Source organism: Lissotriton vulgaris, chromosome 10, assembly GCF_964263255.1.
Source record: "Lissotriton vulgaris chromosome 10, aLisVul1.2, whole genome shotgun sequence".
Taxonomy (NCBI): domain Eukaryota; kingdom Metazoa; phylum Chordata; class Amphibia; order Caudata; family Salamandridae; genus Lissotriton; species Lissotriton vulgaris.
This window is the reverse complement of record NC_141698.1, coordinates 293,103,673-293,124,991: the sequence shown is the minus strand read 5'-3', so window position 1 is coordinate 293,124,991 and position 21,319 is coordinate 293,103,673.

The window sequence follows — 21,319 nt, the reverse complement described above, 5'->3', positions numbered from 1 at the left end:
CCCAATTACATATGCCTATAGAAGTTAAGGCAGGTTTGTGCAGGCATAAGTTAACCCCCGTAGTCTGCCTACCTATTGTTTCTGCAGCCCAACTGTAACGGGTGACTGTGGCTCGGAGGAAGGCATGTGGAGGCTCCAATGCCCGAGCGGAATGGAGCTTTTGTACATGAACCCCCTCCCCCCACCGCTCTGACAGGAATATGCATCCAGAGTCAGACATCACGGTGCGTACTGGGCATTGTAACGTAACTGGTTCTAATCTAATCTACAGCGCTCTGACACCTTCGGGTAATGTCAGGCTTTATAAACATGCACTAAATAAATAACAATTGCGGGGAATGAGGCTTTGATGTTTTACTCCATGCCAAAGGCACGCAGCTGATTTGAGCCGAACAAGCTGCTAATGACCAACCTACTGCAAAGTCTTGCTTTTCACTTGCAACCTGCCCTCGACCAGCAGCATTCTTTCTCACAACCCTCATTATGTGCGTGTTCTAGTTTTGTAAACTGGGACAAACCTCTCCAGCCCGAGTGAGGTGGTTGCTCCCGGACCTGGAAGCCCCCAGCACCATGGCAGTAAGCCTGTCATGGGCTGCTGCATTCCTTTTCAGTGCAGAGTGCACCCCTCATTTACTTCAATCTCTACACTGCAAACAGATAAACTCACTCACCACGAAGAAGCTCTCGCTGCATCTAATGGCGGAAAGGAGCTCCAATTTCGGGAATACATCCCCTCACCGTCCCACAAGTACATGGCAAGGAGAGACACAGCAGATCTCTCTCTGGCGCCGTTCTTCATTCTCCTCGGCAGTGGCAGTAGCCACAGTAATTCTGCCAACGAACCACCTCCTGTAAGCCTGGGTGGTTGGTGTTTGTTGTACATTACAACAGACGCAAAATCTGCACGGCGCCACTTTGAGGTACAGGCGCCATCTTAGCACAACTTTCACAGTACACAGCCAGCAACAATAACTTGAAATGTGCCCTGGCCCGCGCTCCCACAGGCAGTAGGAGGGAACTGACAGACACCGTAATTTGATTGGTCACAGTCAGGGCAGGGTGGGGTTAACACTACAGTAAGGCTTGCTCAGCTATGATTGATGTGTAGCCCTGGCTCTATGGAGCTGAAGCCGTCAGCGCCCAGGAATAGCTTTAATGGCGGGGGAGGTCCTTCAGCAAAGACTTCAATAGCTTTGCCGAGCTAGTGACGTCACAACCCTCGGGGCTGTGAGCTCCTCAGCCGGCAAATTTGTGTTGCTGGCGCATGCTCAGAGTGCATGATTTGTGCCTGCCATAAACCTGACTTGCGAACGCTGCCTGAAGTCATCAGACAGCCCGAGTCAGTTTACTGGCACTTTGGCACAAAGTTGATTTCACTCGTAAATGTAGTCACAATTGTGCAATAAAATTAAAGCACAAATTAGGGGGCAGAAAAAGGACGAGGGCGTAGCCCCTCCGCCCATATAAAGGAACCGCCACTGCTGCTACTGCTCTTGTTATGCTACTGCCCTCCTTTGCTATTGTCTACAGTACTTCTGTGTATGTTACTTCTGACATGTGTTTGTTCCCCAAAGTCCTTTTAACAGTCATTCATGACAAAATTAATATTTGTATAAAGAAGAAGGTAAGACAACAAAGAGTTCAATATCCACCAAATATAGGTACATCTTCTTCTAAATTAAATGAAGTGAGTGCTTCTTTGTCTGGTGAATATTTCCTTCTATTATTCTACATCAAGTCACTGCCACCAAAAAGGTGGAAAAAAGCAATTGGGCTTCTTTGGAGATTTTGCGGCATATTGTTTCTAGTATACCTAAATTAGAGAATCATTCCCTTTCCTTTCAGATCAAGAAGCTGTGCTCTTTGTTGAACAAAGCTTGCTGTCCCTGAGGGGAAGGGTATGTATATGTACTTTTTTAAAGTATTTGAAATACAGCGGTACCGCAGGGGCCCATTCTGGTTACCGCGGAACCAGGTGTTTGTTAGTGTGATATCCGCTAACCAGTTTAATTATTGTAACTATCATTAATGAAGGGGGGACTCTCTTTCAGAACCCCACATGGTCCTAGGATAGGGTGTGCCCACCCGACCCTATTTGGGCTTTTGCCTAAAAATAAAATCTGGACTCAGGAACTGGCTGCCACAGCACTCTGAGAAGACCTGAGGCTAGCCAATCAAATCGTTTGATACCCTGGTACCATACCAAAAATGCCCAAAGGAAGAAAGAAACTGCCTACGCCAATCAGAAGTCTTGAATTTGGAACTCCCATGGGACCAACCCTTCAGATAGAACCAACTTTTTAACCGCTTCATGGCCATCCCAAGCAACTCTTTAAATGCAATTTTTTCAAACGGCTGAATGAATTTACACTCAATAGTGAAAACATTGCTTCCTGACTAAAGTCCTACACTTTTGCTAAATTTGGTGTAATTCCATTCCGCCACTTTTTCAGTATTGCTTCCCAAAAATTCCTATGGGAATTAATATGGGTAATCAATGTCAAGATACGTCAAAGGGCGCCAGAGTTATTAGAGGAACATAAAACCCTCTTTTCATGGAACATGTGACCTCACTATAACTACACAGTGGCGACTGCCTCTGTGTAAAATATATACATTCCTTACTGCTGATTATTAAAGGTCGGGCACTGTGCTAACTTACCTCTTTGCTACAAATGTTTCCCGCAGCATGTCCTGGCGAGCGCGAATAAATGTTTAAAATGAGGCACTTGCTTGATCTTTAGGCAACGAAAGAAATACAAATGTATTCCCTCAAAATAAACAGTATCAGTCGTTTTTATTCTGTATCCTGTCTTGGCGGCGGTGTTCTTGGAGAGGAGACAAAATCTTGGTTAATGACTTATGTTGAAATAAATTTGAATGTGACAGAACATAATATTGTTGAGTCAGGGAGAGACTTTCATAAATCAACGTCAATCATTAGAGAGAGTGAATGGGTGTGGGTAGGGGTCAACGGCATTCCCTGGCACTTATAAAACACAGTATACATCTGGTAGCCTGTTATAAAGCAGACCGAAGTGTCGACATTTAATAACAGCCATCACGAACATGGAGGAGATGACAGATACGCAGAAGGTTAAAGGCAAACAGCCCACGTCTCAAATACGTTCTACTTGCTTTACGTACAGATGACCCCGAACGTAGCGTCAACATTCCTATTGTCTTAAAGGAGCACGGCGTCAGTTTGTGAGTCCTAGGAAGCTGAGAAATTGTTCATACTTTTAATTGAAGAGAATCTTTTCATACTTTTAATTAAGATAACTTTATTCGATTACATTTCGCGCCACAAATTGTTTTCCATGCGCCACACAGCACTGCGTTTAATGAACGCTTATTTGCGTGCTAGCTTTGATTAGTCAACACTGAGAATAAAATGATAAACGGGTGGGTCTCGGGGCCGAAAGCCCCGATCCTCGCCTTTAAAAAATAAATAAATAAATAACCAGCCGCAGGAGGCCAGACCTACAGTTTTTGTTTGCACAGCTGTAGCAAGGAGATCGACGCATTTATTTAGGGAACGTTACAGCAGAAGTGATAACTCCAGGGGGAGGGAAAGGGGCGGGGGAGAGTGTGTGTGTGTGTGTGTGTACGAGTGTCCAGCTCGCGCTTCAGGGATCAGTTTGTTTCCTCAAATATTTAATTGCCTATAACCGCTGACAAACTACTTGGGTATTGATGGTGAATTGAAAGCAGTCAGTATTTTTTAACGTCAACTACATTGTGGCCAGCCTTATTTCTTTTACTTTCCGGCTGCTGCTTGAATGAGTTGCATTTCATAAGCACCATTCCAATGAGTCGGGGAAAACTCCTGCCTTATAAATTACTAAGCATAACAGAGACGTTTAAGGCATGGGCAAAGTGCCCCCCCCCTTCCAGGGGGCCCCCTTAGAAGGTGAACTTTATATTTGACCTCTCTATTGATTTTCTCCATTAACACCACTCTAAGCCTACCTCTACTTCTGTCTCTCTAACCTGTGTCATATTATGGGAAGATATATTGCATTTTTTAGTACGATTCTGTTAAAGTTTTAACATATATTTTAGTATTGCTTGGCATCATGCAGGCTTGAATTAGCAAGAAATAGGTATTAAAATTCAAAGTTGTTCTGTACAGCAGCCACCAAAATAGGTCTTGCCAGGGCCCCGAAATTTCTTAAAATGACACTGATTAGACAGAATTCCTTATATGACTCCTTGTGAATGCAGGGATGAATTGTGGAGGAATAGCCGACCTAATCCCTGTGTTCACCTTTGAAGAAATCTGACTTATTTTTCAAGCAACTTGAGGCGCCAGGAACTGCTTTAAACAAGCATTGGCAACACCAATAGGTCCGGCTTTAAAGGAATGTTGTATGTCAATCAATCAATCATTTGTAAAGTGCACTACATACCCGCGAGGGTCTCCAGGCGCTGGAGAGGGGGGCGCTACTGATCGAACAGCCAGGTCTTGAGTATCCTCCTGAAGGTCAGCAGGTCTTGGGTCTGTCGTAGGCTCAGTGGGAGGCTGTTCCATGTCTTGGTGGAGAGGTGGGAGAAGGATCTCCCACCGGTGGTTGTTCTTCGGAAGTGCGGGACGGTGGCAAGTGAGAGGTCGGCGGAGCGTAGCTGGTGGTTGGGGATGTAGAAGGAGAGCCGTCTGTAGAGGTAGGCTGGCCAGTCTTGTGGAGTGCCTTGTGTGCGTGGGTGAGGAGCTTGAAGGATAACCTCTTGTCGACGGGGAACCAGTGCAGGTTTCTCAGATGGGGGGTGATGTGGCCGTGGCGTGGTACGTCGAGGATCAGTCGTGCCGAGGCGTTGTGGATGCGTTGTAGTCGTTTGATGAGCTTGGTCAGGGCTCCCGCATAGAGGGCGGTTCCGTAGTTGAGTCTGCTGCTGACGAGGGCCTGGGTGACCGTCTTTCTTGTATCTGTCGGGATCCATCTGTGGATCTTAAGCAGCATGTGGAGGGTGTTGAAGCAGGAGGAGGAGACGGCATTGACATGCTTGATCATTGACAGCGTTGAGTCGAGGATGATTCCCAAGATGCGTGCGTGGTCGGTGGATGTCGGGGCTGCCCCCAGTGCCGTCGACCACCAGGAGTCGTTCCAGGCTCAAGGGTTGGAGCCGAGGATTAGGACCTCTGTCTTGCCCGAGTTCAGCTTCAGATTGCTGGTCTTCATCCAATCGGCGACGGCCTTCATTCCTTTGTGGAGGTTGGCTTTGGCGGTGATGGGGTCCTTGGTGAGGGAGAGGATCAGCTGAGTGTTGTTGGCATAGGAGATTATGTTGAGGTCGTGCTGTCGGGTTACGTGTGCGAGAGGGCCATGTAAATGTTGAACAGCGTCAGGCTGAGGGAGGATCCCTGGGGTACGCCGCAGATGTTCTCGGACGCTTTGGAACGGAATGGGGGGAGGCGGACGCTCTGGGTTCTGCCGGAGAGGAAGGAGGTAGTCCAATCCAGAACCTTGTCTCTGATCCCTGCGGCGCGGAGGCGTGCGTGTAGTGTGCGGTGGCAGACAGTGTTGAAGGCGGCAGAGAGGTCAACGAGGATGAGTGCTGCGGTCTCGCCGTTGTCCAGCAGGGTCCTGATGTCGTCAGTGGCGGCGATGAGGGCAGTCTCAGTGCTGTGGTTGCTGCGGAGCCCTGACTGGGAAGGGTCCAGGATTCTATTTTCTACGAGGTATCGGGTTAGCTGTCTGTTGACGGTTTTCTAGATGACCTTGGCCGGGAAGGGGAGCAGGGAGATGGGCCGGAAGTTCTTGAGGTCTCTTGGGTCTGCCTTAGGTTTTTTTCAGTAGGGCTTTGATCTCGGCGTGTTTCCAGATCTCTGGGAAGGTCGCGGTCTCGAGGTAGAGATTGATGACGTTGCGCAGGTGGGGTGCGTTGGAGCTGCTTGCTCTGTTGAAGACGTGGTGCGGGAATAGGTCTGACGGAGAGCTGGAGTGGATTGAGCGCATGGTCTTGATGGTGTCATCAATGCTCACGCTGGCCCAGGCTAGCAGGGGGTCGTGGTCGATGGTGTACGGAGGGTCTGTTGTGTTGCTGTCTGTTAGGGCTGTCTGGGTGTTGAAGCTGTCGTGGATGTCTGCTATCTTGCGGTGGAGGAAGGTGGCGAGGGAGTCGCACAGGGCTTGCGACGGCGGGATGTAGTTGGTTTTGGAGCTGGGGTTGGAGAGTTCCTTCACGACGTTGAAGATCTCCTTGCTATTGTGTGCATTGTTGTTGAGGCGGTCTTAATGTTGGTGTTAATGTGAAGCCTTTAAAGTAAGGTGAATGGGGTGTGCTATGTATTTGTGTGGAGGCAAAGAACTGTAGAATAATATTGGTAAAGGTTAAAAGGTCAGCTAACAGTTGCACTGTCAAGCCTGACCGAAAAATCTATGTAGATCAATGGCTGCCCTCCTCCCATTGGTGCTGCTGACAGAGAAAGACAACCATAAATGATTTAGTTATCTAAGACACTTTTACTGCATTACAATGTCATGCGTGTGCCCCTGAAAGTTCAAGCTCAGCCAGCTGGATTAATAAACAAAATGATAACAGCTGGTGGAGGGCAAGCACTTTTTATGTGGAAGCAAACAACTTCTGCCTAATCATAACATGACTTCTGACTCCAAGAATGTGGGCGGAGTCAACGGCCGTCTCTAGTGGTACTCACATATTTGTCTGGGGATAGCTGCACTGTCAAGCCAGACCATAAAAAACGAACCTCACCATTATTTTAATGGATTGCGGAAAAATGCAAAGTCCCACTGGATTGCTGTTTGCTCCCACAAAACACCCACATTCACGACATGGAGGCTGCTCATCGGGGCCAACATTCACTTTGTGAATGGATTGGTATCTGCAAATTTTGTTACATAAATGTAACAAAAAGTTTAATGAGCCATGGTGAAAGTGGTGTGTTCAGTCAAAACAATTGCTGAACAATAGTAACGCATTTGTCGCTTCTAGCTTTACTTGTGTAGTGGGGATTTTAAATATAATGCGTAAATATTTCCAAGAAAAATAGCAATTGATTATTCTCTAGTTTGCTACAATTTTAATATAAAATGGGGAATCGGATTTTACCTCCAAGTGCAATTATAAAGTGGCAGACAGGGAACATCCTTTACGACGTGGATGTTACCCCGCGTACCGTTACAACGCGAATTTTAGAACACAAGTCGTAACCGCGACTTGCGCTGGAGGCGCTAAAGGACAAGGAATAGTAGATTTACTATTCCAACACCTTCCCTACTGTACGTAGGCTGGTGTTGGAATAGTGAATTAAACTATTCCTAAGTCCGCACCCCTACAGCGCAAGTTGTGGTAACGACTTGCGTTGTAAAATACGCGTTGTAACGGTACGCGTGGTAATACCACGCGTCGTAACAACGTACAACCGTGGCAGACATGCATTGTATCCATTTCTTATTCAGTGAGCACCATAAAAAAAATATGACATCAGTATGCTGTGTTTTCTACTGCAAAACGTCAGTTTGTAGCAAATATTGTATGCTCAGTTCTGTTATTTAACGAGCAGCACAAATAATGCACTAGATTTGACCTGATTGTTTTGCAGCAATGCTACATTTCTGTAATAGAGCACAACATGTCAGTTCTCATTCTGCTTTAGTGTTTAATTATTTCAAAATTAGTTGTTTGTTTTTCTCATGCTTAAGGGTATGAGGTTTCATTGTATTTCTAATGTTTGTACAAGACAGAAAATGTGGAGAGTTTGTATAGATATAGCTAGCTGCCTAGCGCCAAGCGGAGGTTGACTTTTAGTCAAACATCTTTTGTTTTTACTCAACAGTACTAAGCATTCAGGGCCTCATTTATTCAGGCCCTTGTGGGTCTGTTGCTCTGCCGAACATCATTTTTTTGCCGTTCTGGTGACGCAATGTACTGCTGCATATTTACAAGGCCTGGTAAAGCCACTTTATGTGACTTTCATGGCCTTGTAAATATGTGCACCCATCACACAGAACACTGCGTGAAAGGGGCGTTCCATGGGTGTTGTTGTGGGTGTTCACACGCAACACCCATGGAATCTGTAGCATTACTAGAGTCACGAGAAATCGTAAACCTGGGAATGCGTCAGAATCTAACGCCACCCCAGATTTGACATTAGGGAGGCACAGCGAGGAGAAATGTTTTCAATTCTCCTGGTTAATTCCTCTTTTTTAGAAAGAAGTAATTGCCTGAATTGATTGATTTTATGCAGGAAGGTATCCCTTCCTGCACAAAACCAATCAGCTCCCCCAAAGCAGGCACCCATCCACCATGGTGCAAGGGTGCCTGCGTTGGCGCATGGGAGCCCATTGTGCACCAGCACAGGGGAAACGGACAGGAATGTGCCATATCTCATAGATAGGGTGCATTCCTGCCCTTTTGTTTTGATGTAGGGCAGCGCAGCAAGATTACTTGTGGTGCTGCCCTGTGACAAAACCTCATAAATGAGGCCCACTGTGTCAATAAAAGTGGTAATGTATTGAAGTAGTACCTAGTACAATTGGAAGATGCAATATTTCATCAATGAAACTGTATCGCGGAGCTTTGTTACAATGTTCAGATGGAGTTGAGATAACCAGCTGACAGTTCCAATGTGTGAATTACATTTCAAAAATTTCCCCCCAAAAAAAGAGTTATTTACACTACTGCAAAAATTCCCACAAGGGGGAGTCTTGACAAAATCAGGCAAAGAAAGCAGCAACCTAGCCATTTCTGTGTATAGTCATGTAGCCAATGCAGAAGGGTTTAAATTTAATATGGTATGTTGGCATTGAAAGCAGGCAGAGTTGTCTGAGTGTGTCCGAGTGAGGTAGTAACATTTGAATTCTTGATTATTTTTCAGACAGTCACATGAAATGCATCTTTGAGTGGTGAGTACAGAGCGCAGTGGGGAAAGTATCAACCCTGTCAATGTGTGATAGTCATGTAGATGGCTGATGCTAAGGGAAAATGATTTATCCTGTGTAGGAGGGTGGTCTTGGACAGAGTTTTTTTATATTAAAAGCTGAATAATGAATTGGAGTTCAAGAACTCACAAACTGAAGTCATGCTCCTATCGAACAAGTGGTAGGACTTTTTTTTACTGAAGTGGGCATTTATGGGAAAACCAGGTACAACGCAAAAGCCAAAGTATTTTGGCATTTACTGAGAGGGAGCATGGAAACCAACAGGATCTATTTAGTTCAATCACCTCAATATTTGTGGTCTTCCCTCACTTATGACTATTAATTTCATTGTGTGCAATTAGTTCTAGGGAGGTAGTTGATATCTTATATTGAAAGAAATGCAGGTAATGTTTTAGACATTATATCACTTACAGACACATTAGGATAAGGTTGGGCATCATTCGCATATTGGTGAAAGGCGATTTGTTGTAAGCATCTCTATGGAGTCCACATAGAGAATAAATCTCAGATATTTGTGTAAACCCCTTATTTGACTGGGAGCTAGGGATTGTGAGGAATTAATTTGGACAACTTGTTGCCTTCATGAGGAATGAGTTAAACCATTGGATGCAGGAAATGTCAAAACATCCAGAGAACATGTTAAATATGTAAAGACCATTGAATGGTGAGGAGGAGGACTAGTCTAGCTGGCAGTTTTCCCTTTGTTTATTATTCACAGAACCATCACTATTTTCTACAGTTGTAGTCTTGGCATTACCTCAAGGATAGAAGCCAAATACACTTCTAGCAAGTTATTTTCATCAATGTGATTTGGAAGCTGAAACACTTCAGCATTTTTAGAATTCAAGAATGTGTTATGGGAGGAGAGCTGATAGTTTATGTGGTTGTCAGGGTTAAAATTAGCTTTTTTTCATTACAATGGTGTTTGCTGGTTTTTATGGTAGTCAGGATGATTCCAATTAAGAGGGACATGTTCACAACGTCACGGTAGTGGGTGAGATAAAAATGATGAGGATTGAAGGTTTCAATACCTTGATTTCTTGTCAGGCAATGGCCTCTAGATTGACAGAATGGCTGAATCTTCAATCACTGGACATCATAGTCATCTAGATGTATGGGAGCATGGTGTTTATAGCAACTAAATCCACACTGACACATCTGCTGGAATACTTCATTGTGCCGGATCTTTTATGAAGTTTCTTGTGTGCCTGCTCAAGATGGCTGGTATTAGTGATTTATGTGCACATTTCTATCTTTTATAAAGTTTTCTGTAGCTGTGTGCTTGTGAATGGGGCACAGTTAGGAGAAAATCAGAAATGTGTGAATATTCTTATATTGTTAGGCAACAAAATGGTGGAGTTTCTTGTGTTGAGCTTCTGAATATTTTACAACGCAGCTTTGGTCTTCTTAGAGCTATGGAATTTTGGGGCATATTAGCAAGGGCAACATTGCAGCTTTAGCGGCACTTTTGCCGCTAATGCGGCAATATTATTAACGCCCTATCAGCAACGCCCTATCAGCAAGCTGTCGCTAAAAGCAGTTAGCGACAGCTTTCAGGTGATAGCGACCGGTTTGGGGCCTGCTTTGCATGTCAGCGATATTTATCGCTAATGATATGCAAAGTGGGCATACCCAAACTGTTAGCGACTGAAAGCAGTCGCTAACACAGCTATCGCCTATTAGCAACGATGGCTTTGCGATAAAAAACGTTGCGCTAAGAGCAGTTATCGCTAGAATCTAACGCCGGCTAAAACATGACTTACCTGTTTCTTCAATGGGAGGTGGATTGTCAGGTTAAGTCCCCATTGGCGTTAATGCGTGAATATCGCTGGATTTCCAGCGATAGTCAGGCTTTTTGCCGCCATCGCTGGATATATTAGCACAATGGAGATAAACGTTGCTAATAGCATGTTTTCTCTGCTAACATATCCAGCGATAGGCAGCGATAACAATACGCGCTAAGCGCTGTTTGCGATAATTATCGCAATTCTTTGCTAATATGCCCTTTAGTGATAGATTTACTCTTTGGCGGAGACAGATTAAACAACTCTGACTCCACCCAAAATAGACGTCCTCACCTCAGCTGCAGGTTTTTTTTTGCCTGCAAGGTAGTTTCAACTTCCATAGTGGAGCTGCAATCACAGGGGTAGCTAGAGTTAACAAGGCCTTAATAACATTTCATTTGAACCACTCAAAGTAGGTGTTGCACACTGCAATTGGATTCAGTACTACAGAATCTGCAGTTTTGAAGTAAGCATTTGCATTTAATATTAGCCAGAAACATCATTTTAAACTTGAAAACCAGGCACATATAAAGAAAATGCATAATTATATGAATGCAGGAAAAGACTCACGGCTGTGGTACAAAAATGATTTAGCAAAGCATTTTATTCACACGAATTTACACAGACACACACACCTCTTTGCATTCAAGTTCAACAAGAGGAAAAAGGGAAGAAAAAGACAACACATTTATGGAATGAGCTAGTATTCTCATGTTTTTAATTCAGAAATGATGACTTCCAGACTACTAAGTGGAGCACAAGAGTCTTCTACTCGAATGTCAGATCATCTCAGGTCAAGTTATTATATAGAAAAGTAAGCAAGCAAGTTTGGCCGTTCTGGTTTCCTTCATGCCTCCATTGTTAGGTCTCACTTAAGGCAGCACATGTGATGTCTCTTTCAAGAACTTTTGTTGCCTTACAGTGGCTTGGAGGACGTTCATGTCTTAGGATTGCTTGGTTTCATTGTGACTGCCATTTGCTTACCTCTTATTCCTCAGCTTCCGTAGGCTTTCCATCCTTTCCCTGTGTTTTCCCCTCCATTGGAGCATGGATGCATCACTGTGCATTTCCACTGCCCACCTTTGCAGGTGCCACAATGAGAGTGTGTGCATTTTCCAGCTGTCTCACTTGGGTAGTTCTCCCCTCTCATCCTCCATCCTCCATACCCCACACACCTACCATCCAATGCCTGGGTCCTACAGCAGCCCTTTTCCCAACCACACTCTCAGTGTCAGTGTGCTCCCCATCCCCTCTCGCCTGTCCTCCCACTCCACCCACATCCTTCTCTCCCACCTTCCCTCCATGTTGCAATCTCCCACAACCCACTCACCCATTTTTCTCCAAACAAATAGAACAGTTTGGAGGCGAGGGATCATGAAGGGAGAGAGGGCAGGAGACAATGATGCCTGGCTGCCTAGCATGCGCTTGCAGGCTCATTGACCATATTTAAATGATTGTATTTTTCAGTTAAGAATGACCAGAAAATGCGAATGGGTTTGCTAATACTTGTGATGCAACCCAACAAGCACTGGCAAAGTCAAAAGCAGGTGTAGTATGACAGCTGGGTCACATCCAGCCTAGTGGCCAGACAGACTGTTATGGTGAGCAAAAAGATCTAAGAAAAAGGGGAGAATTCACCACCGCAGACATCTTAAAGCCCCGCCATATTACAAAAACCAATTAGAAAACTCATTACAAGACGTATTCTTCAATTAATTACCATGGCTTTAAGGTCAGTTCACTATTCATAATTCTGAAATAAAAGCCAGTGACTGAAGGGACCTAATGAAAATCCCACTTTGTCTGTACTGTATGTTTTACATATGGAGTATTGAATCAGTAACATGAGATTTCCAACATACAGCTAGCTACAGTTGTGTCGAAGAGAACTAAAAACAATACCCCCTTGCAGTCTCTCAGCTTCCCTGAAGTTGCATCAAAGACTCTAGACAATTATGTTTTCTCTGGCTCACATGTGGTATCTGTAGAAAATTGCTTATGGGAATATCCTACATGTAAATATACAATGCCTTCTAAATGCTGCAGAAACTATTGGACATTGATCATTGTGTATATTTGTGTAAAACTGTGCCATATATTCTTTAATGGAGTATTGCAGCATCCTTCAATACCAGGTAGTTCTTAAATTGATCATGGACAATATCTGCTTTTATATAAATCCATAAAGCAAAAACTGCCACCTGAGGGCATCGTGGCACTGGGACAGTCATAACACAAAAATACAGGTATTGAAATTAACCAATTTGGTCACCAATAAAAAGAACAGGTGAGTTTTTAACTTTTTCCGCAGGAGCTTTACACTGTTACGTTTTCTTCAGCAGAGGAAGAGAGGGCTGGAATGAGAATTTATGGACCGGTGCATCTACGAAATTATAAAGCGTTCTCTCCTACTGCTGTACTAATTTTACACCATGTTTGAGATGTGGTGGGTGCCTTGTGGTTTCCTTACTACAAGTTTAGTAACTTTAGTCCTTTTGAATGTAAAGTTCTTTCTTAATGATAGAAACCATTTAATGATATTCGTGAACCAAGAGTTACTGGGTTTCTTGAAATAATACCCACCGTCAGGTTTTTTCAGCTTCTTCCATTTGCATCACAGAGCATTTTGTTTTGCAGTTTTTATATAGCATTGGAGCGCTTTACATGAGCACCAGTTATATTATACTAAGTTAGATTTTCGAAAACAAATACTCAAGTATAAGTTTATTCGGGGTATTACTCCATTAAAGCAATATAACATGTATATCTCAATCTAAGAATAAATACTATTCAAAATTGTAAATGCTTCAAATACGACTAAGTAGCACAATACAGAATAGCTGAATTAAGACAATACAGTGCTCAGTCAACAACGCAGGCTTTTCTCACTTGTAAGTAAAACTGACAAGGGTGAGAAACAATCCCTATCTATCTTTAGCATGGTTGAGATAATGTATTAAATTCAGTCATCAATACAATACTTCTTCTCTTATGTGTCAAGGATGTAAGAAATCTAGATAAGCTAAAAATAATCAATGGTTTTGTATCAGATATTAGTATAGATGGAGCATCACTACACATCCCTAGCTGGCAACAAATCCGCATCAACCACTTAGGACAGGAGTGTATTTAACTTGGTAACAGAATAACAAATGGGCATCAGTTTCCTTGTCGACCATACAGACCGGGCATTTGTCAGTCTCAGCGGAATTGGAAAATCATTTACAACAAAACCTGTTGAGTGGGATAATCCTGTATCTAAACTTAACATACAGTTGTATGGATAGAGGTGGTATGATGTCATCCATGAATGGTTCAAAACCAGAGGAGCAGTTTAACTCTCGAAAAAGAATATTGAGGGGACTTTGACTTGGGTTTACTATCACCCTAATAAATATTGCCAGTAGACAATTTATAAAGAAATTCTCTGGTTACCAATAGGGCCTCTCTCGGTCTAATCCAGAGATCCTTCAAGCTAAGTGTTAGACCTGGCATCCTTGGCGTGGTTTCTCTTTCTTTTTGCTTCTTCTTCCTGTATTTTTCACTGTGTGCTGGACTTTGTTTTTGCTGGCGGAGAAGTGTGGCTCACTGGTTAGAGGAGGCAGACCCTGAAGCAGAGGTCAGACCCGGGACCAGGGTTCAATTACCGACGCGGCAGGGTCTGAGCCCAAGTGTCCACGTACTCGATAATTCTCGCTTCGGTGCCTACTCGAATCATGGGTTCACACTCTGCAACTCTGGGCAATAGCTTGCCTAATCTCCACTAGGGCCCCACCGCGGCAGGATGCCTGGCTTTCACCTTGGGGATGCCCTGTAGGGGTTATCTCACAGGGAAAAGCCAGGACGGGTTCCCAAACCAAGCGCCTTGAGACCTTTCGGTGAAAAGGCGCTATATACGAACTTTTGACATGACATGATATGGTTTATGTACTCTAGGCACTTTACCACTACTGATCAATGCTAAAGTGCAAGTGCTCCCTGTTTAAATTGTGATTCTGATTTGTTATCCATGATTGCCATATTTGATTTACTGGTAAGTCCCTCGTAAAGTACATTGTGTGTGACCAAGGCCTGTAAATCAAAGGCTACTAGTGGGCCTGCAGCACTGGTTGTGTCACCCACATCGGTAGCCCTGTAAACTTGTCTCAGGTCTGCCATTGGAGTGTCTTTAGTGCAGTTTTAAACTGCCATGTCGACCTGGTAAGTGCACCCCTTGCCCGGCCCTCATCTTCCCTTTTTATACATGTAAGGCACCTATAAGGTAGGTCCAAGGTAGCCCATGGGCAGGGTGCAGTGTATGTAAAAGGTAGGACGTGGGCTTGAGTGTTTTACATGTCCTGATAGTGAAATACTGCCAATTTCGTTTTTCAATATGCAAGGACTGTCTCTCCCCTAAGTTATAATTGGAGCTGCCTTGTAACATCTTACAATTGTAACTTTCAAATGGAAAGAGATGGAGATTCTGTGTTTGTGCTCCTTGAGTTCAGAGTTTAAAAATACATCTTTTAGTGAAGTTGGTTTTTAAATTGTGTGTTTGAAAATACCACTTTCAGAAAGTGGGCATTTTCTTGCTTTACCATCATGTGCCTCTGCCTGCCTGTGGAATCAATGTCTGGTTTAGACTGATGTGTGTCCAACATATCCTGAAGGGCTATCACCAGACAGACCAAGTTCTTCCGGGGCTAGAGTGGTGTGAGGAGTTGTCACTGACAACTGAATAGGCCTGTGCCTGTCCTCTCACAATGCTGTCTCCACCCCCCTGGAGTGTGTCTGGAGCCAAGGCTGGGCAAAGCAAGAACTTATAAACAACAAAGACTTTCTTTTGAAGCTTGCCAACTTCAAAGGAAAAAAAAAGGGATAAGTATTGGACCTAAACCCGAGACATTTAGAACACTTCTGGATCAAGAGAACGCTAACAAGAAGAAAAGCTGAAGAGCTGTCAGGAGGAGTATTGCCCCTTTACTGTGTGTTGCTTTGCTGGGTTAGCCTGAAGTTGACACTTCTCTTTGGGAACAGTGGAGAGACTGGACTTTTTCTTTGTGTGTATCCTGCTTGAGAAGATTCTCCAAGGGCTTGAAGTCGAGCTTGCCTCCTGTTAAGGTGTCTCAGGGACACACATACTTCACCTGCAGCATCCTTGAACGCTACTGCTGGGAGTTCTGACCTGCCTTGTTGTGCCAATTCCAGTTCTGGGCACTTGGAGGTTGTTCCCGCTGCAGAAAGCACAAATAAATCAAAGATTTGCCCTTCTACAGGCTGTTTCTCAGACGCAGGACCGCCGTGCGGTAAGAATTTCCATGGACCGCTGCCCTCTTGCTAAAGAAATCAATGCTGTGTCCATGGCCAAAGAAACTGATGTAGCTCGAGTTCAGCGTACCAGCCTCCAAAGTCTGAGACCACCGCACTGACTCTAACAGAGGCCCCGCTGTGCAGCTGAAAGAACCGACGCATCATGGAACAGTGGCTGAAGAATTTGACGCAGTGCTAGTTGACTGCCACTGCATCGACCTCCAGCGCTTGCGGGTTTCCATGCATCGCACCTGTGCGGCAAGTTTTTCTGATGCATCCTTTGTAGACAAGAACAGTCTTGGATTTTGACACCTGGCTTCCTCCTACAGTCCAGACTTGACACAACACTTCTCCTGCATGCAGCAGAACTGATGTATGGCCTCCCCAAGGACTCAGGAACCAATGCATTGCTGTGTTTTCTAACACTTCCCTCCTCTCCAGGCTGTTTTGCATTGTGAATTTTGACACATTTGAAGGAACTTTGTATAAAACCACTGCATCCATAGTTTCCTATGGACAGAATTGCAAAAAACTTTTAAAAGTCATATTTTGAGTTGTGTATGTTGAATTTCTGTTGTTTTGGTCTTGTTTGGTTAAATAAAGATACTTTATTTTTCTAATCTGGTATGGTGTCCATTTTTGTATTGTTTCCACTGTGTTACTGTGTGATTCTGTACAAATTCTTTACACATTGCCACTGAGATATGCCTGACTGCTCCTCCCAAGCAACCAAGGGGGTGGCAAGGGTTATCTGGGTGTGTAACTCCCTTACCATTGACTAGAAGGAAGGCCCCCAACTTGAACAGGGTGCGTACCACTTCCAACTAGAGACCTCAATTTCTAACACCAAGAATGTATAACCACAGTTTTAACAAAGGTATTCTGTTGTTAGTATCTAGGCTAAACACCTCCTCAAGGGCTAAGATGTAGGGTACCAAATGCAACACCAGAATAATAATGGTCTGAGGATTGCTTTCAATGCTATAGTTTTAATTTCTAGATCCAAGCAGAGAAGTATGAGTGGCACCATCTGGGACAAGATAGCAAGTGATTAGATAAAACATTTCTGGAGAAGTTAATCTAGGGACAATTATATGCCCCCTTAGATCTGACCCACAGGCCTTTGACATTGTGTATTTTCAAGGCTGGAATAATAGATTTCAAAATGTATGCCTTATGCATTTTCAAAGTTCCTGTTCTCTATTACAACAGTTTCAGAGAGCTTTTGGGTACCTGCATGTCCCAAGACATGTTCATCGATATTTTTACCACACGCTATTCAAATGATCTGACCCTCTCAAGTTTTGTTTCTTCCATCATGATTGTGCCTCAATAGGATTCATGCTATTAAATATAATGGGGTAACCCAGTAACCCTCAGAACCTGGGTCTTGAAGCTAAACAAAAACAGTAGTTCTGTTGGGAAAAGCACAATCTCTTTGCTTTACTGTCCTTAATACATATTATAAGACACACAACACCGAATTTAGTACCAAAGGTAACTCTTTAGTATATACCTTGCATGTACTAATTAATGGATAAATGGCTGTCCAAAAAGAAATAACATAAAAAAACACATTAACCATACATAAAACACATAAACCATACATACCAATATGAACTTATGTTTTGTTTATATATATGAATATATGTCATCACTCTAATCCTTGTACAGCATGTACATCACCACTCGCTACCAGTCCCTAAGCATTGTATGGTTTATGTGATTTTTATGTTATTTCGTTTTGGACAGCCATTTATCCATTGATTAATACACGCAAGGTATATACTAAAGAGTTACCATCGGTACTAAATTCAGTGTTGTGTGTCTTTGAGTAACATACTGCATAATTAGTATTAAGGACAGTAAAGCAAAGAGATTGTGCTTTTCCCGACAGATCCACTGTTTTTGTTTAGAGCCAATAGGATTTATGCACATTGAATACCATGTATTTGGCTTTAGTGGGATTTACTTCCAACCCTGTCCATTTGCAAACGATGACAAGGCAGTTCAAGAGGGCCTAAATACCCACTGGAGTTTTTGAAATAAATAAAGTGTTGTCAGCAAAGAGGGTGGCCGGTATTCTAGAGCCAAGTTGTTTAGGGGAACTATATGAACAAGAGTTTAAGATGTCCACAACACCGCTAATATATAATGACAATAGTGTGGGGGGCCAAGACATACTCTTACGTACCCCTCCCTGTTTCTTAGAATGCGTTCAGTGAGTGTCCCCTTAGGCCCCATTTATGTGATGGGTAGTTTTCGTCATCTGATGATTATTGACAGGATGTTCTGTGGGACACCGATTTCGTACAAGACTGACCAGAGTTTCTCTCGTTGGATAAGATCGAATGCAGCACTTAAGTCCACCAAAGCAACATATGAGTATCTTTTATTTATAGTAATTATCCAATACAAAAGGAGGAATCTATATACCTGGGCTGTCAAACGTACTTTCTTTTTTAAGCCTACCTGTAGGGTTGATAGCATATGTTTATCTTCTATCTTTCCTTGAAGCTTATAAAGCAATTGGGCACATTTTCCATAGGCTATCTATTAGGCTGATAGGCCTGTAATTAGCAGGATCGTCTCTTGAGTCTCTTTTAAAGATGGGAATTATCTCAGCCTCCCCAGGTTTCTGGTATTTCGGTTCCCGTTAGAATGGCATTAGATAATATGTTAATGTTTGGGACCCAGACATCCAGTTTTGTAAGGTAAAAGTCTCCTGTTATCCTGTCCGGTCAGGACACCCTTTGATGGGAGTGTGCCTTTAATTGTTTGAATAGTATCTTTTAAATGAAATACGAAGAGGCTCAATAGCAGAAGCAGCATGTTTAATTTCAGACAACCTAGAAGGAGCACTTATATCATAAGTGTTGGACGAAAAGTAAGTAAAATTATATATTCATACTTGAGGTTGTAGAGAAAAGATTGCATTTGATTAATTTTGGCATCTACAATGAGCTACAATATGACAGAAAAATTAGCAGTTCTTACCTTTTGCTGCTTCTACCAGCTTCGGTCAATTTTGACCTTCTATTCTCTTTGGAATCGGATGCATCCTGGACTTTTTGTATAAAGCGCTCTCTTCGATGGAATCTCATCAATATTCTTAAGTTGAATTGCTGCTATGAGTGCACCTTTTGCCTCCTTGCATCTTTTGTTAAACGAGGGGGATTTATTATCAGTGTAGTTAACAGATCTCTTTGCATTATAAAAATATTCTTTCAAGGCTTCATAGAGGTTACTATGGTGGACAATGATAGAATTTAAATTAGGTACATTTATATTGACTTGTGCTATGGAGTCAAGTGCATGTGTCATTTCTTTATAGGGATAGGTTAAGGACTTGCTTGTTTCTGAATTATGTTCCACTTTGTAGATCATTTCTTGATTGTTAGGAACAATGACAGATGGATGGAAAATGAAATGGTCTGGTAATGGCGCAAAACCACTCATTATTAAATGACTAGCTTACCCGTCGCACGTTGCTGTGATCTCAGAAAAAAGGAAATGTAAGGAAACTTGTTATGATAACATTCAATTTACATTGTGTCATTTTTATTGAAACTTATGAATTTTAATATGGAAAACATTTTAAAGTGTTGTTTTAATTCTGTTTATTTATTCGAGTGCTTGTGGATACACAGTATTTCTTGTTTTCCCGTCTGGTGCGCACATGAAAAAGTCAGAAGGTTTTCCGACGCGTGAGCTAGCCACATACAGTTGTCCATGTGAGAAGCACGGATTCTGCAAATCTAGTCCACACACTTGCAGCGATTGCCCTTGTGCTTTGTTGAGGGTCATTGCAAAAGCGAGTCGCACCGGAAACTGTAAACGTTGCGTACATGAATAAATCAGAATGTTTTCCGACGCGTGAGCTGGCCACATACAGTTGTCCATGTGAGAAGCGCGGATTCTCCAAATCTAGCCCACACACTTGCAGCGATTGTCCTTGTGCTTTGTTGATGGTCATTGCAAAAGCGAGTCGCACCGGAAACTGTAAACGTTCAGTATTGGAAAGATTATGAGGGCCCTGGGGGGTTGGGGGCTGATATTTAATGAATTTGTCTTTTTTTTGCCAGAAACCTTTGCGGGAGTGTCCTCAACAACTTTTAACACATTTTGTTTTTGTAATTTTTTTGCCAGAATCATTTGCAGGAGTGTACTCAACAACTTCCCAAAGTTTCATGCCGATCTAATGAATGTTGTAGTAATGCATAAAGGACAAACAGACAGACATACTTTTGTTTTTATATATACAGACTAGCTTACCCGTCGCGCGTTGCTGCGATCTCAGAAGAAAGGAAATTTAATGAAGCTTGTTATGATAACATTTAATTTACATTGTGTCTTTTTTATTGAAACTTATTCATTTTAATATGGAAAACATTTTAAAGTGTTGTTTTAATTCTGATTATTTATGCATGTGCTTGTGGATACACGGTATTTTTTGTTTTTCAGTCTGGTGTGTAAACGAATAAATCAGAAGGTTTTCCGACGCGTGAGCTGGCCACATACAGTTGTCCATGTGAGAAGCACGGATTCTCCAAATCTAGTCCACACACTTGCAGCGATTGTCCTTGTGCTTTGTTGATACTCATTGCAAAAGCGAGTCGCACTGTAAACTGTAAACGTTCAGTATTGGAAAGAATATGAGGGCACTGGGGGGCCGTTGGGCCGACATTTAACAAATTTTTCTTTTCATTATTTTTTTTTTTTGCCAGAAACCTTCGCGGGAATGTACTCAACAACTTCCCAAAGTTTCATGGCGTTCGGATGAATGGTGTAGTAATGCATAAAGGACAAACAGACATACTTTTGTTTTTATATATATAGAAGATGAGTGTCAATCACAGTAATGTCGATTACATCTTTCATTAATTACACATCTAGAATTATATAGTATAGTATGGCCTATTAAAAATGTGTGCTTGCCCTTGGTGTCGGAGTGACTATGCCCATTACAAGATCTAAGCCTTAATTACAAAGTTAGGATGGTCAATTGTATAGCAACTGGAGACCATTTTTTATTAGGCACAATATCTAATTTAGGGATGTTCCAAATCTCATTTTCAATTGCTGTAATTGACACTTCAGCTGCATCAAGAGGTTCATAGGTGATGTTGAAGTCTGCTGCAATATTCAAAGAGCAATTATTGTTGGATGTTTCCATATGGGAGTCAAAGTGGTACAAGGTTTCAGATGCCCTATTACCCATAATAATATGGTTGTATATATGTGAATATCGCATTCCTGACCCATTAATAGGGTTATATTTATACCTAAGCTGTCACAGGAGCCAATGCTTATCTTGTTGATCCTAAAAGGTCATTGTTTATT